General features: G+C 33.4%; 1 protein-coding gene across 1 annotated transcript in view; it reads right to left on the bottom strand.

Moving 5' to 3' along the window:
• LOC111052221 (disheveled-associated activator of morphogenesis 1) overlaps nt 1-19,362 on the bottom strand; it is a 238,014-nt gene extending 218,652 nt beyond the window's left edge. The window contains exon 1 of the mRNA XM_039437504.1: nt 18,542-19,362. The gene's annotated coding sequence lies outside the window, so the exon portion shown is untranslated. The remainder of the gene's footprint in view (nt 1-18,541) is intronic.
• Between the last annotated feature and the right edge of the window lie 980 nt (nt 19,363-20,342).

The raw sequence follows: 20,342 nt of genomic DNA, 5'->3' as shown, positions 1-20,342 counted from the left end.
GATTATAATATCACGTCATAATCATGAGAAATGATTACAGTACGGTATTTCAATTGGAGTAGCGATGTTGAAGTTTTAAAAGAATATAGATGAAAATTTGAACCTGATTGAATGTGATTATAAACTATGATTTCACCAATCACGGTATCATAACATTCCATAATAAAGCGAAATCAATATCATATTTTTATTGATATAGAGATGTTGAAGTTTTACAAAAAAAGTAGATACCTCCCTGACATTCTATCTCCTGATGCCTGAGATCTCCTTGATATTACCGTACCTTGAAACCTACGATTTAAACCAATCTCACTTCTCACCAATTGAATCCCCAAAGGACTTTCAAAATACCCTATCTCACCCAGCAATTACCCAATTACACCCTCAAATCCTTCATCAACCCCTGTTTGTGATTACCGTACTCTACTAATCCATTTCCCAACACTGCAAACGTCTAGTGTTTGTATCTACACTGCCCGACTATTTTCGATTTTGAATCGAAGGGGGCCAGATAGGGAAGGTGAGGGTCAGAGAGAGATAGAATGATTGTGGGGAGGGGGTTAATGCGACACGCACCCAATCAAACTTCCGCACGCACCAGAGCAACAGTCCGCGCCACCTCTATGCTACGCATTATGCTCCACAATCTATATATCTATATACATATATATATAGAGATAGATTCTATAGTGAGGTCCACGTTATAATGACAGTATTTGATCAACTTTGGTTTTGCTATTCTTGTCTATCATTTGACAAAGCCGGTGGTACTATCCTTTTCTAGGTCCACAACGATGACAATTATGTTTTTGATGTTGTGGAAATATAATTAATCAATGCAGAGAAACGGCATTGTTATTCTTCTATCTTCATCCACTGGTATTATAACGTGGACCACACCATACCAGGAATAGCGGATACAGGAAAAAAAAGCTGTAGATTTGAATCATCATCCATGAAAAACATATTTTAATAAAATTATTTGAACTCTTATTTTATTTTTATTCTGTTTTCAACCGCCAAAATTTAAAACTCTTAGTTTTTGTTGTTTTTAAGTTAAAATGGACTACATTTTAGAAAAGTGAAACCATAACCCTAATTCGGACTTGTTATTTTGTTATCTAAATTTGGGAGAGAAATAGTACAAGGAGAATCCTTAGTTTTTCTCTCCCAGTCAGTGCTACTTTGTAGAAATTATAAATAAATAAAAAAACGATTTAATTTTTGAACTAAACATGAATATAATTCCGTTCATTTGCTCGGATTTACTTTGATTGTTTATCCTACACTCCTACTCTACAATCAGATATACAGAGTTATATAGGTCACAGTTATATAGATAGATATACTCCAACTGTACAACTAAAGCTATGAGAACTGTATAGGCATATATGCATATACTCCCACTTCACAATCATAAAGAAGAGCTGTGTATAAATAGTGAGTTCCACTTTATAATGACAGTGGAGAAAGATAGGGAACATCGATGCCCATACTCTGCCTCCTCCTATAGAGGATATTATAGTTGATACCGGTATAATATCTAATGTAATATTAACTGTTCATACTTGTTTACAATGATCAATTATATTTTATTCATCAGAAAAACTATTTCTCAATGATTAAATAATAAATTTCATGATTGAGATTATATGTATTTTGTTACTTAAATTTCGGCATCGTTAAGAAACTATCTGGAAACATTAGGCTACGGAGCTAGAAAGAGATAGCATTATCTGCTTTGTTGAAAGATAGACAAGGATAGCAACACCAATGTTAATCAAATAATGCCATTGTAACGTGCACCTCACTATAGGTACAGTGTCTGGATATATTTACTGTGAAGAACTCCACTACATAGATATAGTAATATTCACTTCATGTATAGTGATAAATATAGGTATAGTTGGCATGTAAAATGCCCACACCCTTCCTGATAGGTGGCTCGTGCCTTCATGGTGGTTATTTTTGAGGGGAGGGCTGTAGACACAGAGTACTAAAAGCGTGACATAGAGTGAGGAAAACGTACGAATTTGAAGGGTCTCCATTGAGGGGGAATAAAGTTTTGAAAATAATTTAGTTTATACTGTATATAGTTTAATATATAGTTTAGTTTAATTTGAAAGTAATTTTTGAAAAATGTTACTGATTACCTTACCAGAGAAATATGAATCGTGTAATGAGGTTTAGATCAGATTAGATTGGAGATTATATTAGATTAGATAAGAATATTATTTTCATCTACTCTACTTTACATGATAAGTGTTGAAAATTTATGTAAAATTCCGTAACTCATCCACACGTAATTAATAAAGTTCTAGTTTCTAATAACTACTAATTAAAAATATAGACAGTAGTGTCGTCAAAAATAGTTTTAAAGAATAGTATTCTTTGAATAAACTGTGAAAAAGTATTGGGGGAGATATATTGGTCAGTCAGCTAACAACCAAGAAGAAGCGTGTGGGTAAGAGAAAAGGAGAGAGAGAGAGAGTGGGAGAGTGAGAGAGAGTGAGAGGAGTGTGTTTACGAAATGAATTTAAGACATTAGACACATCTCATTATCAAATATTGCCAACTGATAATCGAATGGCTCCCAGGAAAACGTTACAAGCGCCATTTCTCAAATTTTACAAGAACTGAAAAAACAATTTTGATTTTTTGGATATTTTAAAAGTATTTTTAAAACTTCTCCTACCAATAACTACTAGTAAAAAGTTATAAAATTCATCAATAGATGTCACTACATGATAGGCAAGAGAGCAAGGAACATTTTCCCATAGAAAAATCTAGTACCCAAATTTTGGCGTTTGTAACGTTTTTCCTGGGAGCCATTCTCTATCATCATCTATAACTCCCCACTATGTCTGACCATCAATTTCTCCCTTTTTCAAGCCAATCAAACTATTATATCTCTATGTTACTCTGTGGCTGCAAGGTAGTGAGAAATAGAATACGGGTTGGGATAGAAGGGGATGAGATATAACGAATGAGAGAATGGTGGAGAAGATAGAGGATGGGAGAAGAAGGATAAAGAATGAAAGGAGAGGATGTATAGAGAATGAGGGGATAAGAAGGATGAAGAATGTTAAGAGAAGAGGGAAAAAGAACGATGAAGAAGGGTGAAGAACGAAGAAGAAAGAAAAATATAGGAGAAAAGAGAAGAAGGGTGAAACAGGGAGATGAAGGGTGAAGCGGGGAAGGAAGGAGAAGAAGTAAGGAAGAAGGGTGAAAAAGGAAGATGGAGGGTGAAACGGGGAAGCAAGGATGAGAAGGAAACCGAATGAAGGGAAGTCCAGGAACTTCAAAATAGGGGTGGAAGACCATAGGGTCGTTTTGCCCTACTGCACTGCAGTAGGCTAAGGGTTGGAAGGGCTCCTCAGTTTTTCAATTCTGTGATTAAAGCTTATGTTATGATGACCTTGAACATCCCTTACTTATCTGCATTTTTCTAAATAAATTAATGTGGGGAGGTTCAATGGCTGTTAATGTATGTGGAATGATTTGAGGTTATTCATGCTGTTTCAAGATATGCTTTTTTCCATAAAGGACGGCAGAATATGCTATTCATAGCCATATATTACAGTAGTGAAGTACCTCATAGGAGCTTTCAATTTAGTGTTCAAGTGATGTGAAGAAGTAGCTGGGGAATATTTAAAAGTTATTAGAGAATCTAGCCAGCATAATTCAATAGTCATATAGTAGTGTAGTACCGGTAGCTTATTAGTCTTCAATAATTTATTGTTACAGTAGTGAAGAAGCCCATAGAAGCTTTCAATTTAGTGTTCGAGTGATGTGGAAAAGTAGCTGGAATAGCCATTTATGTATTAAGAGCGTAATGCGCGACTTTAACGCTCGCGCAAAACAGTTATCACGCGACGCGAAGCGGAGCGTGATAATTTTGCAAGAACGATAAAGAAGCATTACGCGCGAATTACCTACAAATTGTTTTCTACAACTGCCCAAACCTGTTAAATTATTACTTATATCGGCGGAGTTACAATTACCGACTTTTTTGGTTAAGATCTGACCTTTTGGCGATCTGCTTACTATCAGCTGATTAGCGAGTGTAAAAAAATCTTCTGCGCATGCGCGAATGATTAGCGAGCGTAAAGAAAATCTGATGCGCATACGCGGATGGTTAGCGAGCGAAAAAGTAGATTCTCCTCTGAAATAAGGTGTTTCACGAGGAGAATTGAGTATGTAAATTCGTTTTTTACGCGCAAATATAGTAGTGTAGTAGCCTATTAGTTTTCAATTTATTGTTCAAGTGATGTAAAAACAAAAGAAGTAACTTGGAAAATTTTCAAAAACTCGAGAATTTAGGCAGAATATGCTAAAGAAAGTTGTATGTTACAGTAGTGTATTAGTCTATAGTTTGTTGCCTTCAACTATTTAGGGCCGGTTTCCGAGCTCGGGATTTAGCTAAGTCCTAGACTTTAAACAGCTGAAGTCAGAAAATTGGCTTTCCAAAACGGGGCGTAGTCGCAGCTTTTATAACAGTAGTCATAGTTTTTATTTTCTCATTTCTATAATTGGAAACGTTTTTCCTTGACGAAATTAGTCATTCCTAAATAATTCAAAATAGCTGAAACTTTACACTTTTTTCTCTTTATTTTATTTTGTGTTCAATTTTCTAGTTTTTCGAAATTTAATTCAAACGTGACTATGACAATGACTGCGACTACGCCCCGTTTTGGAAAACCAATTTTCTGACTCCAGCTGTTTATAGTCTAGGACTTAGCTTAATCCCGAGCTCGGAAGCCGGCCCTTAGTGTTGAAGTCCTGTGGAGAAGTAGCTGAAAAATATTTGAAAATTAGAGATATTAGAAGGTTGGCAGATCCCTGATCTATGGTAGTTCTACAATACCATTTTATCCAGTTTGTTATGGAAAGAATGAGGCTCACTCATCTAGAAAATGGCTTCCATTCACAATTTCGCAGTTCCAGATGTTGATCGACAAAATAGGGCAGAACCCTGACAAAGATATTATTGGAGAGCATATTGACCATACACACCGGAAGTAGAATGAGCCCTCCGTCAATATATCTATATCTCATTCATATCTTTGTTCATTTAATGAATTATATGGGTACGTTTATATATTTAGTATATTTAGTAAGGAGCTGTTGTAATTATTATACCTATATCTCTGGAGTATTTACTACTCGTACACGTGGTGTAGCCTACCTTAAATATCTATATTCATGTGATGTATGGAACCTAGTTCGCAGCTGGCTTTCAGTTTAGTTTTGCAAAACTTTTTTCCTTTTTGAGTGGTGGTCTGTTTAGAACTTCAGCTCAAAACGATTGAAGAAAGATAGAGGAAGCAAGATGGAGAAACAGGAAGTGAATGTGTAGGAAAGAGAGATAAAATGAGGGGTGGAAAAACCCGGAAGCTGATATTTGCAAGCTGCTTCATTGACTCATGAGTTTTTTTGAGTCATGACTCAAGCTTTTTTGAGTCATGACTCAAGCAAATTTCAGTCCTATTTATATGATTGTAGTACATTGTAAAAATCGAGGGCCTAGGACACGAGCCACAGTTTTTTTCAGATAATATTGTAATCCAAGTTTAGGAGGTTGGAGCCTGGTAAACCTGGTTTAAGCGATAACACCTGGTCTAAGCGATAACACCTGGACCTACATGGGATGACGCCAGTAGACTTTTTCGTTTTACAATCTTCCCTTTCTTCTTTTTATTTCTCTACGATACAATCTTCCCTCTTCCTCCTATTCTTAAACTGTTCCTCTCTCTTCCTTCTTTTTCCCCCTCTCTCTTCCTCTTCTTATTTTTCTACTATACAATCTTTCTTCTTCTTCTTCTTCTTCTTCTTCTTCTTCTTCTTCTTCTTCTTCTTCTTCTTCTTCTCTTCTTCTTCTTCTCTTCTTCTTCTTCTTCATAATCATCATCATCATCATCATCATCTCATCATCATCATCATCATCATCATCATCATCATCATCATCATCATCATCATCATCATCATCATCATCATCATCATCATCATCATCATCATCATTCTTCTTCTTCTTCTTCTTCTTCTTCTTCTTCTTCTTCTTCTTCTCTCTTCTTCTTCTTCTTCTTCTTCCTTCTTCTTCTTCTTCTCTTCTCTTCTTCTTCTTCTTCTTCTTCTTCTTCTTCTTCTTCTTCTTCTTCTTCTTCTTCTTCTCTTCTTCTATTCTTAAAATCTTCCTCTCTCTTCCTCTACGTCATATCCACAACCTCTTGCTCTCTCTCTCTCTCTTCCTCTTCCTCCATTCTAATCGTCTCAGAACTCCTATAATAGAAGCAGAACTAAGAAGCTATACCGAGACTCACCTCAAACTGTCAGAATTTCTATTAAGTTTTACTAATACCTAAAATTCAACTAATGCTGACTGTTCGTATCAAGCAAAAGCATGTGGCAGCTTTCCTAACAAGTAATACCAATGCCTAAAATTCAACCAATGCTGACATTTTTAACTGAATCTTACTATAAGAGAATCTATTTTTTATGATGTTGACACCCACTCACACCTTTTAATAAAATTGTGGGCGTGTAATGTGTGTTTGGGGTAACCTGAGTTTTATGGTCACTTAATGCAGTTCTGAATGGAATTCTTGGATGATTCGGAGTGAACTAGTTGCTTTTTTGAAAGCAACACACTAGTTTGGGATTCGAGTTTGGGATTGGTGGTGGAGAGGATGATAATGAGAGATAGAAGGACCCACACGTGGATTTACAAAAAAACGGGAACAATATTTTCAAGCTCTTGAATGATATTTCAGAGTTTAGAGTCAATATTGCTTATCCCCTGTATGGAAGAATAAAGAGAAGAGTACTCATTTCTGAAAGGATAATATTATAAAGTAATAGCTAATAGAATATAATATAAATAGAATATTTATATTTCAAATGATATTATCTTTGAAGGATTATACTCTTTTCCCAATAAAAGAATAGTTATTTGTGCAACTAGTGCGCAAAGTGACAGTTTGCTGCACCGAAAGAAACGTTTACGCACGAGCCGTAGGCGAGGGCGGAATAGTTTCTTGAGTGCAGCAGAGGAACTTTGTTCACGTATTTCACATTGAATTTTTCCTACAGTTACCATTGAATATGAGAAGTGGTTGATTATAGGTGAAATGATGGCTGAAATCCATCAAATGTTTGTCTGTATAATTTTGTTATTAAAACAACTTTAATTTATTTTAAACTTGATAATCCAATTGAAAATTAATAATCGATAATTTATTCAAATTAAAAATTAAATTAATCCAATTAATTTGAAAATTTGAATAATTTTTTGTAAAACTTAATTTCTAAATAATTTTTCAACCAATCAATTTAGCAATGAAAAAATATTATTTGAAATAATGGATAAATAATAATATTCAAAATGTATAATTTAATGAGTTCTCATTTTTATTTATTTAAAAATCAGAAAAAATATAAATAGACAAATTCGCATTCCAAATAATACATATTATGTATAATATTTTAATACTTTTATACTAATATTTAGAGTATATATATAAATATTTATATATTCGAAATAATATTCAAAATGTATAATTTAATGAGTTCCCATTCTTATTTATTTAAAAATCAGAAAAAATATAAATAGACAAATTCGCATTCCAAATAATACATATTATGTATAATATTTTAATACTTTTATACTAATATTTAGAGTATATATATAAATATTTATATATTCGAAATAATATTCAAAATGTATAATTAATGAGTTCCCATTCTTATTTATTTAAAAATCAGAAAAAATATAAATAGACAAATTCGCATTCGAAATACACGCCAACAATGTCAACAGCTGATTGGGATGGCTGCAAGATAATATGCAAAGTATTAATATGCAAAGTAATACTTTGTGCACTAGAGCGGAAAAGTGATTCTTTGCGTTCTGTAATCAGTGCAGGAATGGTACCTTTTCAAGTTAACTGTAGGAAATAGTTATTTGTATATCTAGAGTTAAAAGTACAACTTTTTCTCCCTGAGGGAAAAGTTTGAAGCCCGAGGCAAAGCTGAGGGCAACAATTTTCCTGAGGGAGAAAAATTATTTTTCACTCATGATGTACACAACATTTTTCCTCCATCTACATTTTTTTATAGAAACTGCAAATAAAATGATTTTAATAACTTACGTATTGGTGACAATGTTTCCTAACAACATAACCTAAAATCTAAAACTTTAAAACCGGCCGTCTGATTGGCACTGCCGATTGCGATATCTATCGGCTAAAGTTGTAACAATTATATCAGCTGGGTGTTCACCAAAAATGGCTGACTCCAGATCACGCGGTTCAGATTTGAATTGCAGATCAAAAATATTTGTTGGCTGGTATTTTGAATAGAATAAGATATTTTAAAAATTGTATAAATTTTTATCGTCTACTAATATTAAGAATATAATATCATACAAACATATATTTCATGAGTTGATCAAATTTCTGGTTGTGGTATTGAATTCAGTTGACTCAATGACAGACACCTCTTTATGCTTTCTCATCTGAGCTTAGACCTTCTAACCTATTATAATGTAAGTTTTTAAAATAGAGATGCTCCCCATGTTATTTAAATGGAGTCACTTTTACTCCCTAGGGAGTTTTTCTGTTTTTTACTACCGAGAGCAAAAAAGTGACACTTTAGTATTATGTTTCAGGGAGTAAAGTAAGTACTTTAGACAGTAGGTGGAGGAAAAGGTTATTTGTTTGTTTCTGATGGAGGTTACGAGAGGACATAGCATATACGTTTAATACTATTACTCTAAATATCTTCACTATAACAGAAAATCTTCGATAATAATACATAAATTCATATTAATTATTATTATCACAAAAAATATGTTGACTTCATAGATAACATCGCGAGCAATGGAGGTACAGAGGCCACAGAGGTCTTGGAGTAGTCTGAAAGTAATGAAGAGTCATTTAAGTAGGCTACTGTAATGTAATAATATATTGTATACCTTTCATGCTGTTTTGGAGAAAAATAATACTCAAATCACATCGTTCCAGCTTAAATTCTAGATTTCTGATGAGTAGCTGTATATCCAAAGAGAATTACATACTCTTCTCCGTGTTATATAATATATTTCCTACATTTAATCCATCAATTTTTAATATTTAACGTTTGTGATTAATCAGAATATTTTGAGAGTTGGCTCTGTGATCAAGCTATAATTTTTCTCTCAGATAAGACAAGAATATGTGATATTCCAATGAAAGGATGACCACATGAGTGGCTCAATTCACTTTTAATATAATTTTTATAAGTTTAGAAACTTCGCGGTTCGGATCCCACCTGAAGTCTTTTCATCCATCCATATTTCATCATCATCTATTCCATTATCCACGCACGATCTTGGAGATTATCACGAGAAAAGCCCTCAGCAATATGATCAAATCATCAAATCGAATTCATTTTATGGATTTCAGACAGCCTTGACTAAAAAATGACTATATTTGAAGATTAGAGGATGAGATGTCATTTGATTATGTTAATTATTGAAAATTTATATAAAAAATCTGGAGTGGCACACTCACATAACTTTCCTTGCCGTTATAAAATTGATCACCTGACGCTAGTGTTCACGCGCATCTCAAGTCTACTTATAAACAAAGATCTGAGCCAGCTGGTGACAGGATAATAACGCTGGAGACATACGAGGTCTGCTATCTCTTCATAGTGAATCATTCAATAGAATCAACATTTGCCAACAGTTTGCAATTGAATAATCACACTTTCCCAAATTTCCAGCTTATTTTTAATTTTAGGTGAAAATGTTACTGGACATTAATTGTACAGATTTCAATGCTCAATTTTTTCCACTTACAATTTTTCGTTTTAATTGTATCTGAAGCCTGATAATTGGGAATCTGAAATCAAACTTTGCATATATGAGGCGAAGTTCCTGAAAATTTACAGATATGAGACTTGTGGCAGTTGGTAGAGCTTATCAATGACTTTTTTAGGTATGAATTTGATCAAAATTGTTGGAGCCGTTTTCGAGAAAATCGCGAAAACCCCTGTTTTTGACAACATTTTTGCCATTTTAGCCGCCATCTTGAATTGCATTTGATATAAATTGTTCGTGTCAGATCCTTATATTGGAAGGAGCTCAAGTTCCAAATTTCAAGTCATTCCGTTAATTGTGAGGTGAGATATCGTGTACACACACACAGAAATTTAGAAATTGGGGTACCTTAATTTTTTTCGGAAAGCAATACTTTCCTTACCTATGGTAATAGGGCAAGAAAAGTAAAAATGACTATATTTGAAGATTAGAGGATGAGATGTCATTTGATTATGTTTTGATTATATTTGAAAATTTATATCAAAATTAGTCTACTATTCCTATTCCAGCATAAATTGAGAATGATAAGGATGAACGGAGATAGAGTGATAGATGGTTAAGAAAGGAAGATAAACAGTGACAGAAAGGGATAATAAGATAATGACAACTGGAAGCTGTGACTCTATGTGTCAGGTTCACTTTCTACTGTCAGCAATCCTCATGAAAAGCATCAACGTTTCCTATTTAACTAATTCTGAAAGTTTTGACTGAATCATAGAGCTGTGTCTAATTCAATCAACAGGACATCAATCTCGTTGATTGATTGATTGAGCCCAGGCTACCAATTGGACAGGAAGCGAACAATCAATGAATTTGGTAATTGATTATCTTGATTGACCCTAGCTTTTGGTCGTTGCTCTTTCCAATTCCAATTTCAATTTAAATCCAGTTCTCTTCGGTTGCAGAAATCGTGATTTTGTAATCCAGTTATGACGCCCGAATATCAATCAAGAATCGTGCAGAGATTTCAATTTTATGTCCTTAAACTCCAATTTAGATTTTCGGTTCAATTTATTTTCAGAGATCGTGTACAAAATTATTGCTTATCTTGAAATCTTATCATGACCTTTCAATATCAATTAAAGTTATTGGAGGTCGGTTTTTGATCATTGAATTTTGTGTTGTTTTCTGCAAACTTCAGACTCAAATCAATATTTTGCAAACTAAAAATCTGAATACTTTTTTTGATGTTATTTATTTATTTATTCATTTAGAATCACACAACTTGAGGTCACAATAAAAAATACTGTCGACAAGCTGGTAACCCGTGCTCCGCAAGGGTCTAATTCAAGACTTGACAAACTGAAAATATGACCGAGTGGAATCTTGAAAAGTTTGAAATAGGCCTATAACCTTACTCGGTGAATCACGAAATTATATGCAAAATTTCAAGTTAATCAGTCTAGTAGTGATGATGCGTCAAACATAACTTTCCTATCCCTACGGCTGCAAGCCGGGTTCTTTCCTTTTATTGATTATTTTTCATTGATTATTGATTGATATAATAAGTATACATCATATAAATGATAGGGAGAGGAAAAATAAGGTAACCTTGTGCTATTCCTCTCCCCAATTTAGATATGGTTACACATAGTCCGAAATAGGTTAAGTCTTGTAGCTCTTCACTTCGCAAAATTTTCAGACCACTAATAATTATGTTCACAAAGTAAATTTTCAAATTTAGATGCTCCAAAACAAAAAATAGAACAGATATTCCACATTATTATCACTTGAATAGAGAAGATTTGTATATTAAAGAGATAATTTTGAAAAAGAACCGAAAAAACAATTATTTATTATAATAATATCGTGTACTGAGCTTCGCTCTGGAGTAAAAAAGCATAAATAAAAAAAATTATTACGAAAGAGGAAATTATAATAACATTTATACAGATATGTTCTATCTAATCACAGTAAAATTGAGATTAATTCCCAGAGGAATTCAAAAATTTCCCTCACAAAGGCCCAGTTGCACAAGTTCACTCTACGTGAACCAAATCAGAGAAGACCATTCCAAAAAGATGGAATTAATCAGGATTGAAAATAACCCGGCTTTTTTGCAACCGGCACTAAGTACTTGATAGAATGATTACAAAAGTTTAACAGCTGAGTCATAATTTTGACACAGTCCCACACACATTAACTCGCTCACTCACTTCCATCACCAACAAAAGTCAACATTATTATTATCAGCTGTTTTTCCAAGGATGAATAATAATTATCCTTTTAATGTCCTTCAGCAAGTTTTCCCAGGGATGAGACCTGAAGCAATCGAATCTTTATATTATAAACCTACTATGTTCTGAATTTCGTGAGAATCGTTAGAGCCGTTTTCGAGATCCGGTGAAATACAAACATATAAACAGAAGTTGCTCGTTTATTAGTATAGGATAGGATAATAGATATTGGTTTTTTGTTAGTTGAGAGTCCCATCTGGTCCATTCATAGAGCCTTAATTTTCTGATTCTCATAGTGAGTTCACATTTTCTAATTTTTTTTTTTTTTGGAAATTTTGTGGGATTCCAAAATTTTAAAGATACCTAAGATCTGGGGATTGGGAGTGCAAGATGCTCAAGATATTGTTGACTCCTCACGTTACTTAATATGGACATCTACTACAATTATAATCTCTGTTCATATAATGTCACATTAATATTTTGATAATGTACCTATTGTATAAATGAATGAATAAAGTAGGCCTACAACCATAGAGAAAAGATAACATGATAAACTATAATATAGGTACTTGAAAAGATAGCATTTTCATGTACTGTAGATATTTTCAAAAGATAGCATAATATACTATACTCTACTGACTTATACCATAAAGAAACAATAGCATAAGTAGATATCCCATGGTATAGGGTGTTTATGTCGTAACTTTTTCTGTTATCTCAAGTCTTTTTCTGCTCTCATGTTGTTCTGTTAGCAACAACGTGTTAGTTAGTCCACGTAGTTCTGTCACATAAAGCTTTGTGACGCTGGCAGTCTCTCATATTGTGCCGTTCATACAATCTCATCCCAACAAAACAGTAAAAATCTACATTAATCGACAGTAGTCAGCTTGAAATAACAGTAAAAGTTGCGACATAAACGCCCTATACCATGGGATATCTACTTACGCTATTATTTCTCTATGTTTATACTAATTTTTCTCTATGGCACTACTCGGTTCACATAATTTTTTCCTTCGTCAACTTCCGGGCTCTCCTTATTCCATCCTTATTTCTCCCTAACTATACTCTATGTTCCTTCTTCTTCAGATCCTTGTTTCTCTCCAAGGTCATCAGTTTCTTCCAATCCAAATCTCATCTTCCTCATACCAGAGCAACAACAATAGGAAATAGAGTCATTCAGAATCTTTTGTCCAGTGATGATAACTAAAAATATCCGTTTCTAATCAATCTAACCAAGTGTCTTGTTCATGTCTTTATCCGTGCATCTGTTACCTAATAGCAGATAAGTCACGGATATAAACCTGAATCTTCAATAATAGGTTTTACGATTCTATCTTCTTATTTCAGTGTCCTTCACAGACGTCTTGGGGATTTCCACGCCATCTATATACTAACATTAATGTAATAATGTATCATTGTCTATTTCAATTGGTGTATTCTATTTATAATTGAATTTATGATTTTTTTTGTAATGCAATGTGGAAAATAAATTGATTTGATTTGATTTGATTTGATTTCTTCTCGTAATTTTGTTGTCGTAATATTTAGTTATGATTATTCATGTCCAATGGATCTCGAAAACGGCTCTAACGATTTTCACGAAATTTGGAACATAGTAGGTTTATGATATAAAAATTTGATTGCACTAGGTCTCATTCTTGGGAAAACAAGACATGACATGAAAAGGATGATAACTATTCATCCTTGGAAAAACAGATTATAATTCCGTCTTCTGTTTATAACAGAAGATGCGTGGGCCTGTGTGGGAGATCAGCTGTGTAATCAACCAGCTTACCGTATCTTGCGAGAAATCTAGAAATTTTAATAGACTCGATCTAAATAATCTGATTTGTTGACATGTCATGGTATATCATAATATTCAAAGTAAATCATTATTTTACAGTTTTAAGTGATTAGTGAGTGTTATTTTGTTATTCAATTTTGTTTGTAAATAATCTAAATTAGAAATTTTTTTGTTTTTGAAAGTTTGGACTGAAAATTGAACCTGAATTCAAGTGTATGGAACATAACCTACTTTCTGGACTATTTTTAGTGTATAAATCAAAATTCGGGGAAGAAACAGTTTCGGGCTATGCCTGTTAGTCCTCCCCCAATCATTTTGAAGAATTGTGTTTTGTTTATCAATAGTTTATAAGATAAATAACGAGCGAAGCTCGGTGTCCCGATATTGAATAGTGTTATAGGAAAAACCAGAATGTCAGTGTGGGATTAGTGAGCATTGCTCAATTAGAGTTACGAGAAAGGATTGACTTTGAAAATCTTCTTTAGAATTAAATTCTCATTCTCAATTCAGACCAAATCAATGTAAATTATTCATCCCTAGCTGATAAGATAGTCTCTCATTATGTTATCAGTAGGCTATACGTTTACATATTATTTTTAGTTTGGATTGTTTTTCAGGCTACGATTGTTTTTTTACGCTACCATTTCAGACCAAATCAATGTCAGTCATCTTCAGTTGATAAGATAATCTCTCATTATGTCAAGTTTATATCTTCTTTCTGAGTTTGGATTTTTTTTTTAGGCTACCGATGACTTTTTAGGCTACCATTCTTAATTCAGACCAAATCAATGTCAATTATTCATCTTTAGCTGATAGGATAATCTCTCATCATGTTACCAGTATACGTTTACATCTTATTTCTAGTTTGGATTATTTTTTAGGCTACCAATATCCAAACAAAACACAGAGCGAGAAGTGAATGAATCATCAACACTGTCTAATAAGACAGCTCATCGAGGCGTATCAACTCCGCTGAGACTCACTTTCAACTGACAGCATTCCCCATAGACAACATCAAAAGCTTTCCATTCAAACTATACTGACACTTCAAACTTGTTTACTTTTACGTTTCTCAAACTCTAGTCTGTCAGCAATCCTTGGGGATAACATGAATGCTTTCCATTGAAACAATGATGACAGTATGAAGTGGATTCCAGCTGCCGTGTTCGTCCAAATGCGACGTGAAAATTACGCAACAATTTTCGCTACGTGACTGATTTCGGCTTCGTGAAAGCTTTTTTCAGATCACGATTAACAGATTCGTCACGAAATTATGTCACCGCTCCCCTCTGGTTTCACTGATAGGCCCGAAAGTGATTCTGAATCTATTACTTATCAGAATTATTTGTAGCTTTGTTTCCTGGAGTGGTATTCAGAAATAGGTTACTAGGATACTGCATAGAATTTATAACTATACAGTACGTTTATACAAGTTATAATTATACAAGGAAAAGAATTTTAAGTTCAATTCTATTTTATACTGAGATAATAACCTACTTTTTGTCTGAATGAAATACGTTTATAGATGTAAATTACTGAGATATTGCAATTATTCAAATGCTAATGAACTCATAATCATATTATATTAGCGAGCAATATCTGTATATATTTTTATATTTGGTTATTTATAATTATTTTTATATTTGGTTTTTTATTTATGTTCAACTGTTAATGTATCCTATAATATTAAGCGAGCAATTTCTGTTTATCTGTTTATATTTTTCTATCTGATTATCTGGCTATCTGGTTTTTTGGTTATTTATGTTCAACGGATCTCGAAAACGGCTCTAACGATTTGCACGAAATTTGGAATATTGTAAGGTTTATGATATAAAAATTCGATTGCACTAGGTCTCATCCTTGGGAAAACTCGCTGAACGACATTAAAAGGATAATTCTTCCTTGGCTGAAACAGCTGAGACTTTCGTCGTCTGTGGATAGTAAAAAGTGAGCGAGTGATTCTGTGGAAAATCAAAATATCGCATCCCCGAAATTCATAAGCTGACGTATAGCCAGCTGTAAAATATAAACACGATCATTTTGAAGAATTGTGCTTTGTTTATCAATAAATAGAAATAACGAGCGAAGCTCGGTGCCCCGATTTTATTATTAAACGAAAATCCAAATTAAATGCTGTGAATCACCCTGGAGACTTCTGCTACTGCAAATATTGACAACAGGGAAAACAGCTAGATGAGAGCTACTATTCAAAAACTATTTATCAGCCAGGAATGACAAATAATTTTTGAATAGCTATCTAGCTGTTCACCCTGCTGTCATATTTCATTTATTGTATGTATTATGCTATACTGTCAAAATAAAAAAATATTTGATTTATTTGCAGTAGCAGAAGTCTTCGGGGTGATTTACAGCATTTAATTTGGATTTTCGTTTAATAATAATTTATTATAAATACGTTCATGGTGGCAAGATATCCTTATCCATAATTGAATTAAATCTGATTCATGCTGATTATTTATTCATTGATTGAATTTATTTGAATAATAATGTTGAATTTATCAATGATAATGAGATTTGTTTTGTAGCCTGAATTCCTGGAATAATATACAGAAATAGAGTAGGTACTCAAATAATAGTTTTTGTTTCAATAATCATAAGGCCTGTTCCTTCTGGAGATTCATAATAATTCTAATTTATAATAATTAAAAATTATTCATAACAATTGCAGCCGCAAATAGCATGTGTCATTGTTCAAATAAAGCAGTGATTACAGCAACATTTAAACCGGATTCCCAGACATCGATAAATTCTCGCACTCACATATCGATTATTGTTCGTACGATATTTTGCCGTCCTTATGAATTTGTGGCGAATCATATGATTGCCACCTGTGATGTTTTCAACTGGTAAAGTTTGTTTATCACTTGCAACAGTTTTATTTTCATATTTATCCAGAGTTCAATTTTGTCATTCCAACATTAAAATTAATTCATTATTCATTTATTTCCATTTAATCAATTTCAACATAGGAATCATCGAATTAAATTCCTATAAATTCTATCAGGTTAAACGGAGCTTGACAAACATAATCTATTTGAAATCATCTGTTTAATGTAATAGAGTTTATAAGGACGCTACGACGGCAAGATACCGTTCGAACAAGCTTGACAAACATCATATGTTTGAAATCATCTATTTAATGTAATAGAGTTTATAAGGACGTTAAGACGGCAAAATACCGTTCGAACAAGCTTGACAAACATCATATGTTTGAAATCATCTGTTTAATGTAATAGAGTTTATAAGGACGTTAAGACGGCAAAATACCGTTCGAACAAGCTTGACAAACATCATATGTTTGAAATCATCTGTTTAATGTAATAGAGTTTATAAGGACGCTAGGACGGCAAAATACCGTTCGAACAAGAATCGATGTGTATGTGCGGGGATTAACAGTGACCGTTCTGTGAGATTATAATTTCCTTATGTTCGAATGGGACTATTCATGGTACTGGTCGTGAAAAGTCTCATTACAGCTCATGGTTATTATATTCTCACTTTAGCGGTCACGTTAACTGTTACTAATAATGTGAGAGATCAGGTTTTAGTCTTCACTGAACATATTGGTGGCGAATAGGTCAAGCCATTCAAAAATTAAAATAAAAATTCTTTGTTTTTTCTATGTATTTCACACGACATGCAGTCAAATGTAAGTAAATAATCACAATCTTTTAGAAAGACGGTCGAAAGTACTACAGTCAGTGAGTAGCCTAAAATATTGTGATTATTTACTTAAATATCCGACTGCATGTCGTGTGAAATACATAGAAAATTGTGTTAAGGCTGTGCAAAGACTAAAAATAAAGTTTCTACTAGTGATATTATTTCAACGTTTTTAGATTTCTATGTTATCAAGCTATCAAAATAAAAAAGTTTTCTCGGGAAAACATTTTTTTTCGATCATTACTTTTTGAGATATGAGCGCCTAAATTTCAAATTTTTGGGACAGAACATTTCAAATTCGGTAAGAGATGAATCCATGATATTCAGAGGATAAATTCTCCATAGTATTGTTGATTTAATAAAATGAAAATATTTCGAAAATATTAATTTTTGAGAATGTTATTCAATTTACTAAAAATGACCATTAATAACCTTTAGTTGAGTTATTTTCGGTCATGAGCTGGATATGTGGATAAACAAGATTTCAATGATTAATCAAGAAATATTGATTTCTTTTTATCCAAATTCTAATTAGGCTACTTTATTGCAAAAAAGGTCGGTATCAATAATAATTCCGTTCATCACAAGATACTTTATACAATTTCTATAATCAGAAATTGTATAAAAGATGGAAAATCACATAAACTTGACATTAGAGTAAGTTCCCACAGTCTGGTGATGACCGACAACAGGTCGAAACGATCATCAGTACCAATGTAAGTGCATTTTTACTCCATAAGTGTTTTTAAAATTCAATTTTCTATAATCAGATTAAGATCATTAAATTTGATTATAAACGGATAGCGGCTGACTTGCGGGAGAGTGGTTGGAGGAGAGAGGAAGCATTGGATAGGGCTTTGTGGAGAGCAGACTAAGAGAAAGGAATCCCATTTAAATGGGATAAAACACAGCCAAAGAAGAAGAAGATTATAAATAATGATTGAATGATGGTTGATGATAATATTGATTCAAATTGATTAGGTAGCCTACAAGATAATAGACAAAGTATGTACTCACATTGCAGCAAACATAATCCAGAGTAATCCAATAGGTTATTCCAGCACTGAATTGTATTCGTCACTACACTTTCAGATTTTCTAAATATGAAGCACTAATCCATACACAAAAACGAAGAAATCAAGGTATTTTAAAATAAACCTGTCCTGAATATGATAATAAACTGGTATTTCTAACACTCTTGCTTGTTTATAAAGCTCACTTGAAACCAAAAATGCATCATCATTGAAGAAAAACACTATGATTCTTAAAATATTGAACTGACAATTGAAATACCCTGGAGATCATTTTGAAATAATTATCCTCATAATGGGTATTTCTAGAAAATTCGTTATTACAATATGTGAAGTGCTCTAGAGAGCATGGAAGAGGTCTCCATAAACTCTGAACCCAAACAAAGGGTTAAATCACCTGGATATGAAACCCAGAACTTCTTAACCGTATTTCATTCACAATATTACAGATTGCTTCAAATATTTCCACATAAAATACACTTGAAACACAAAACAGAACGTGGTTTGATGATTTTGAGTTAAAATTCACCTCCAGTTAACACAAATTTTCACAAAAATCACGTAAGGGATGCTGGATCAACCTTATCACTCACGGGTTCAACGACCTCTAGCTGTAACACATGCCAAATCCGGGGATGGTTTTTCCCGCTCCAAAACGAGGTCACAGGGTTAAATTTTGCGGTTAAATTCGAAGTTTTTCAATGATAAACGAACGTTTTCTGCGTAATTTAACCGAGTTTTAGTGGCAAACTGTTGATAAGAAACTGACTGGCGATGCTAATATTATCAAAAACGGACTGGACCTCCCGAATCACTGAGAGCTACTATCAGACGGCCAGCCGCCGTGGGAGGGAAATCTGAAATTTCCCTCTTGCGTGCAAACTTCCCGGTTTCCCCGGCGGGCGCGTGCGAATTTCCCGTTTTTCCCCGGCCGCCGACCCGGCAACTGGAAAATCGCATTTCCTTGTTTTTCTTCGGCTATTTCCTCACCGTGTGGTGCACTGTCCTTCAAATGACCTTGAGAAGTGTACATGACGTGTGGCGTCGGTCAAGTACAATGAACGTTGCAAATAAATAGTGTTCTATAGTGAGGTCCACGTTATAATGGCAGTATTTGATTGATATTGGTGTTGCTATCCTTGTCTATCATCTTTGTATCACCTTTGTATCATCTTCGTATCATCTTTGTATAATCTTCCTAAAGTGAAGTCCACGTTATATAATGACAGTATTTGATGAACATTGGTGTTGCTATCCTTATCTATGATTCGACAAAGCAAATAGTGCTATCCTTTTCTAGCTTGGCAACGCTGCCAGATCGGGTTTTAACAATGTAGGAATATAATATTAATTAGAAAAATATCCAATCTCAATAAATTGTTAAATCATTCATCAATCGATCAATGAAAATTATATTCTCTTGACGATTAAAATATAATATAAATATAAACAAGAATGTAGTGTTGATATTACATGAGATATACCAGTATATCAGCTAACCTCTATTGAAGGCAGTTGCAAGGCAAAGAATCGGGAACGCTGTTCTACTATCTTCATTCACTGCCATTATGACGTGGACCTCACTATGTGTATTTTTCAATGTGTTGCAGGTCAAGAAATATATTTAGTTTTTATCAAAATATCACATTTCTCTTGAAGACCTTTCAAACGTATGGGAAGTAAGGAATGAGCTTGTTGAATATTATATTATTGTATATGATTATAAAATGCTGAGTAAATGCTGATGAGTAATTAATGAGATGTTGTTAATAATGAGTAAATGAGAC

This window comes from Nilaparvata lugens, chromosome 11, assembly GCF_014356525.2.
Source record: "Nilaparvata lugens isolate BPH chromosome 11, ASM1435652v1, whole genome shotgun sequence".
NCBI lineage: Eukaryota > Metazoa > Arthropoda > Insecta > Hemiptera > Delphacidae > Nilaparvata > Nilaparvata lugens.
Note: the sequence above shows the minus strand (reverse complement) of the source record. Positions and strands in the feature narration are given on the sequence as shown.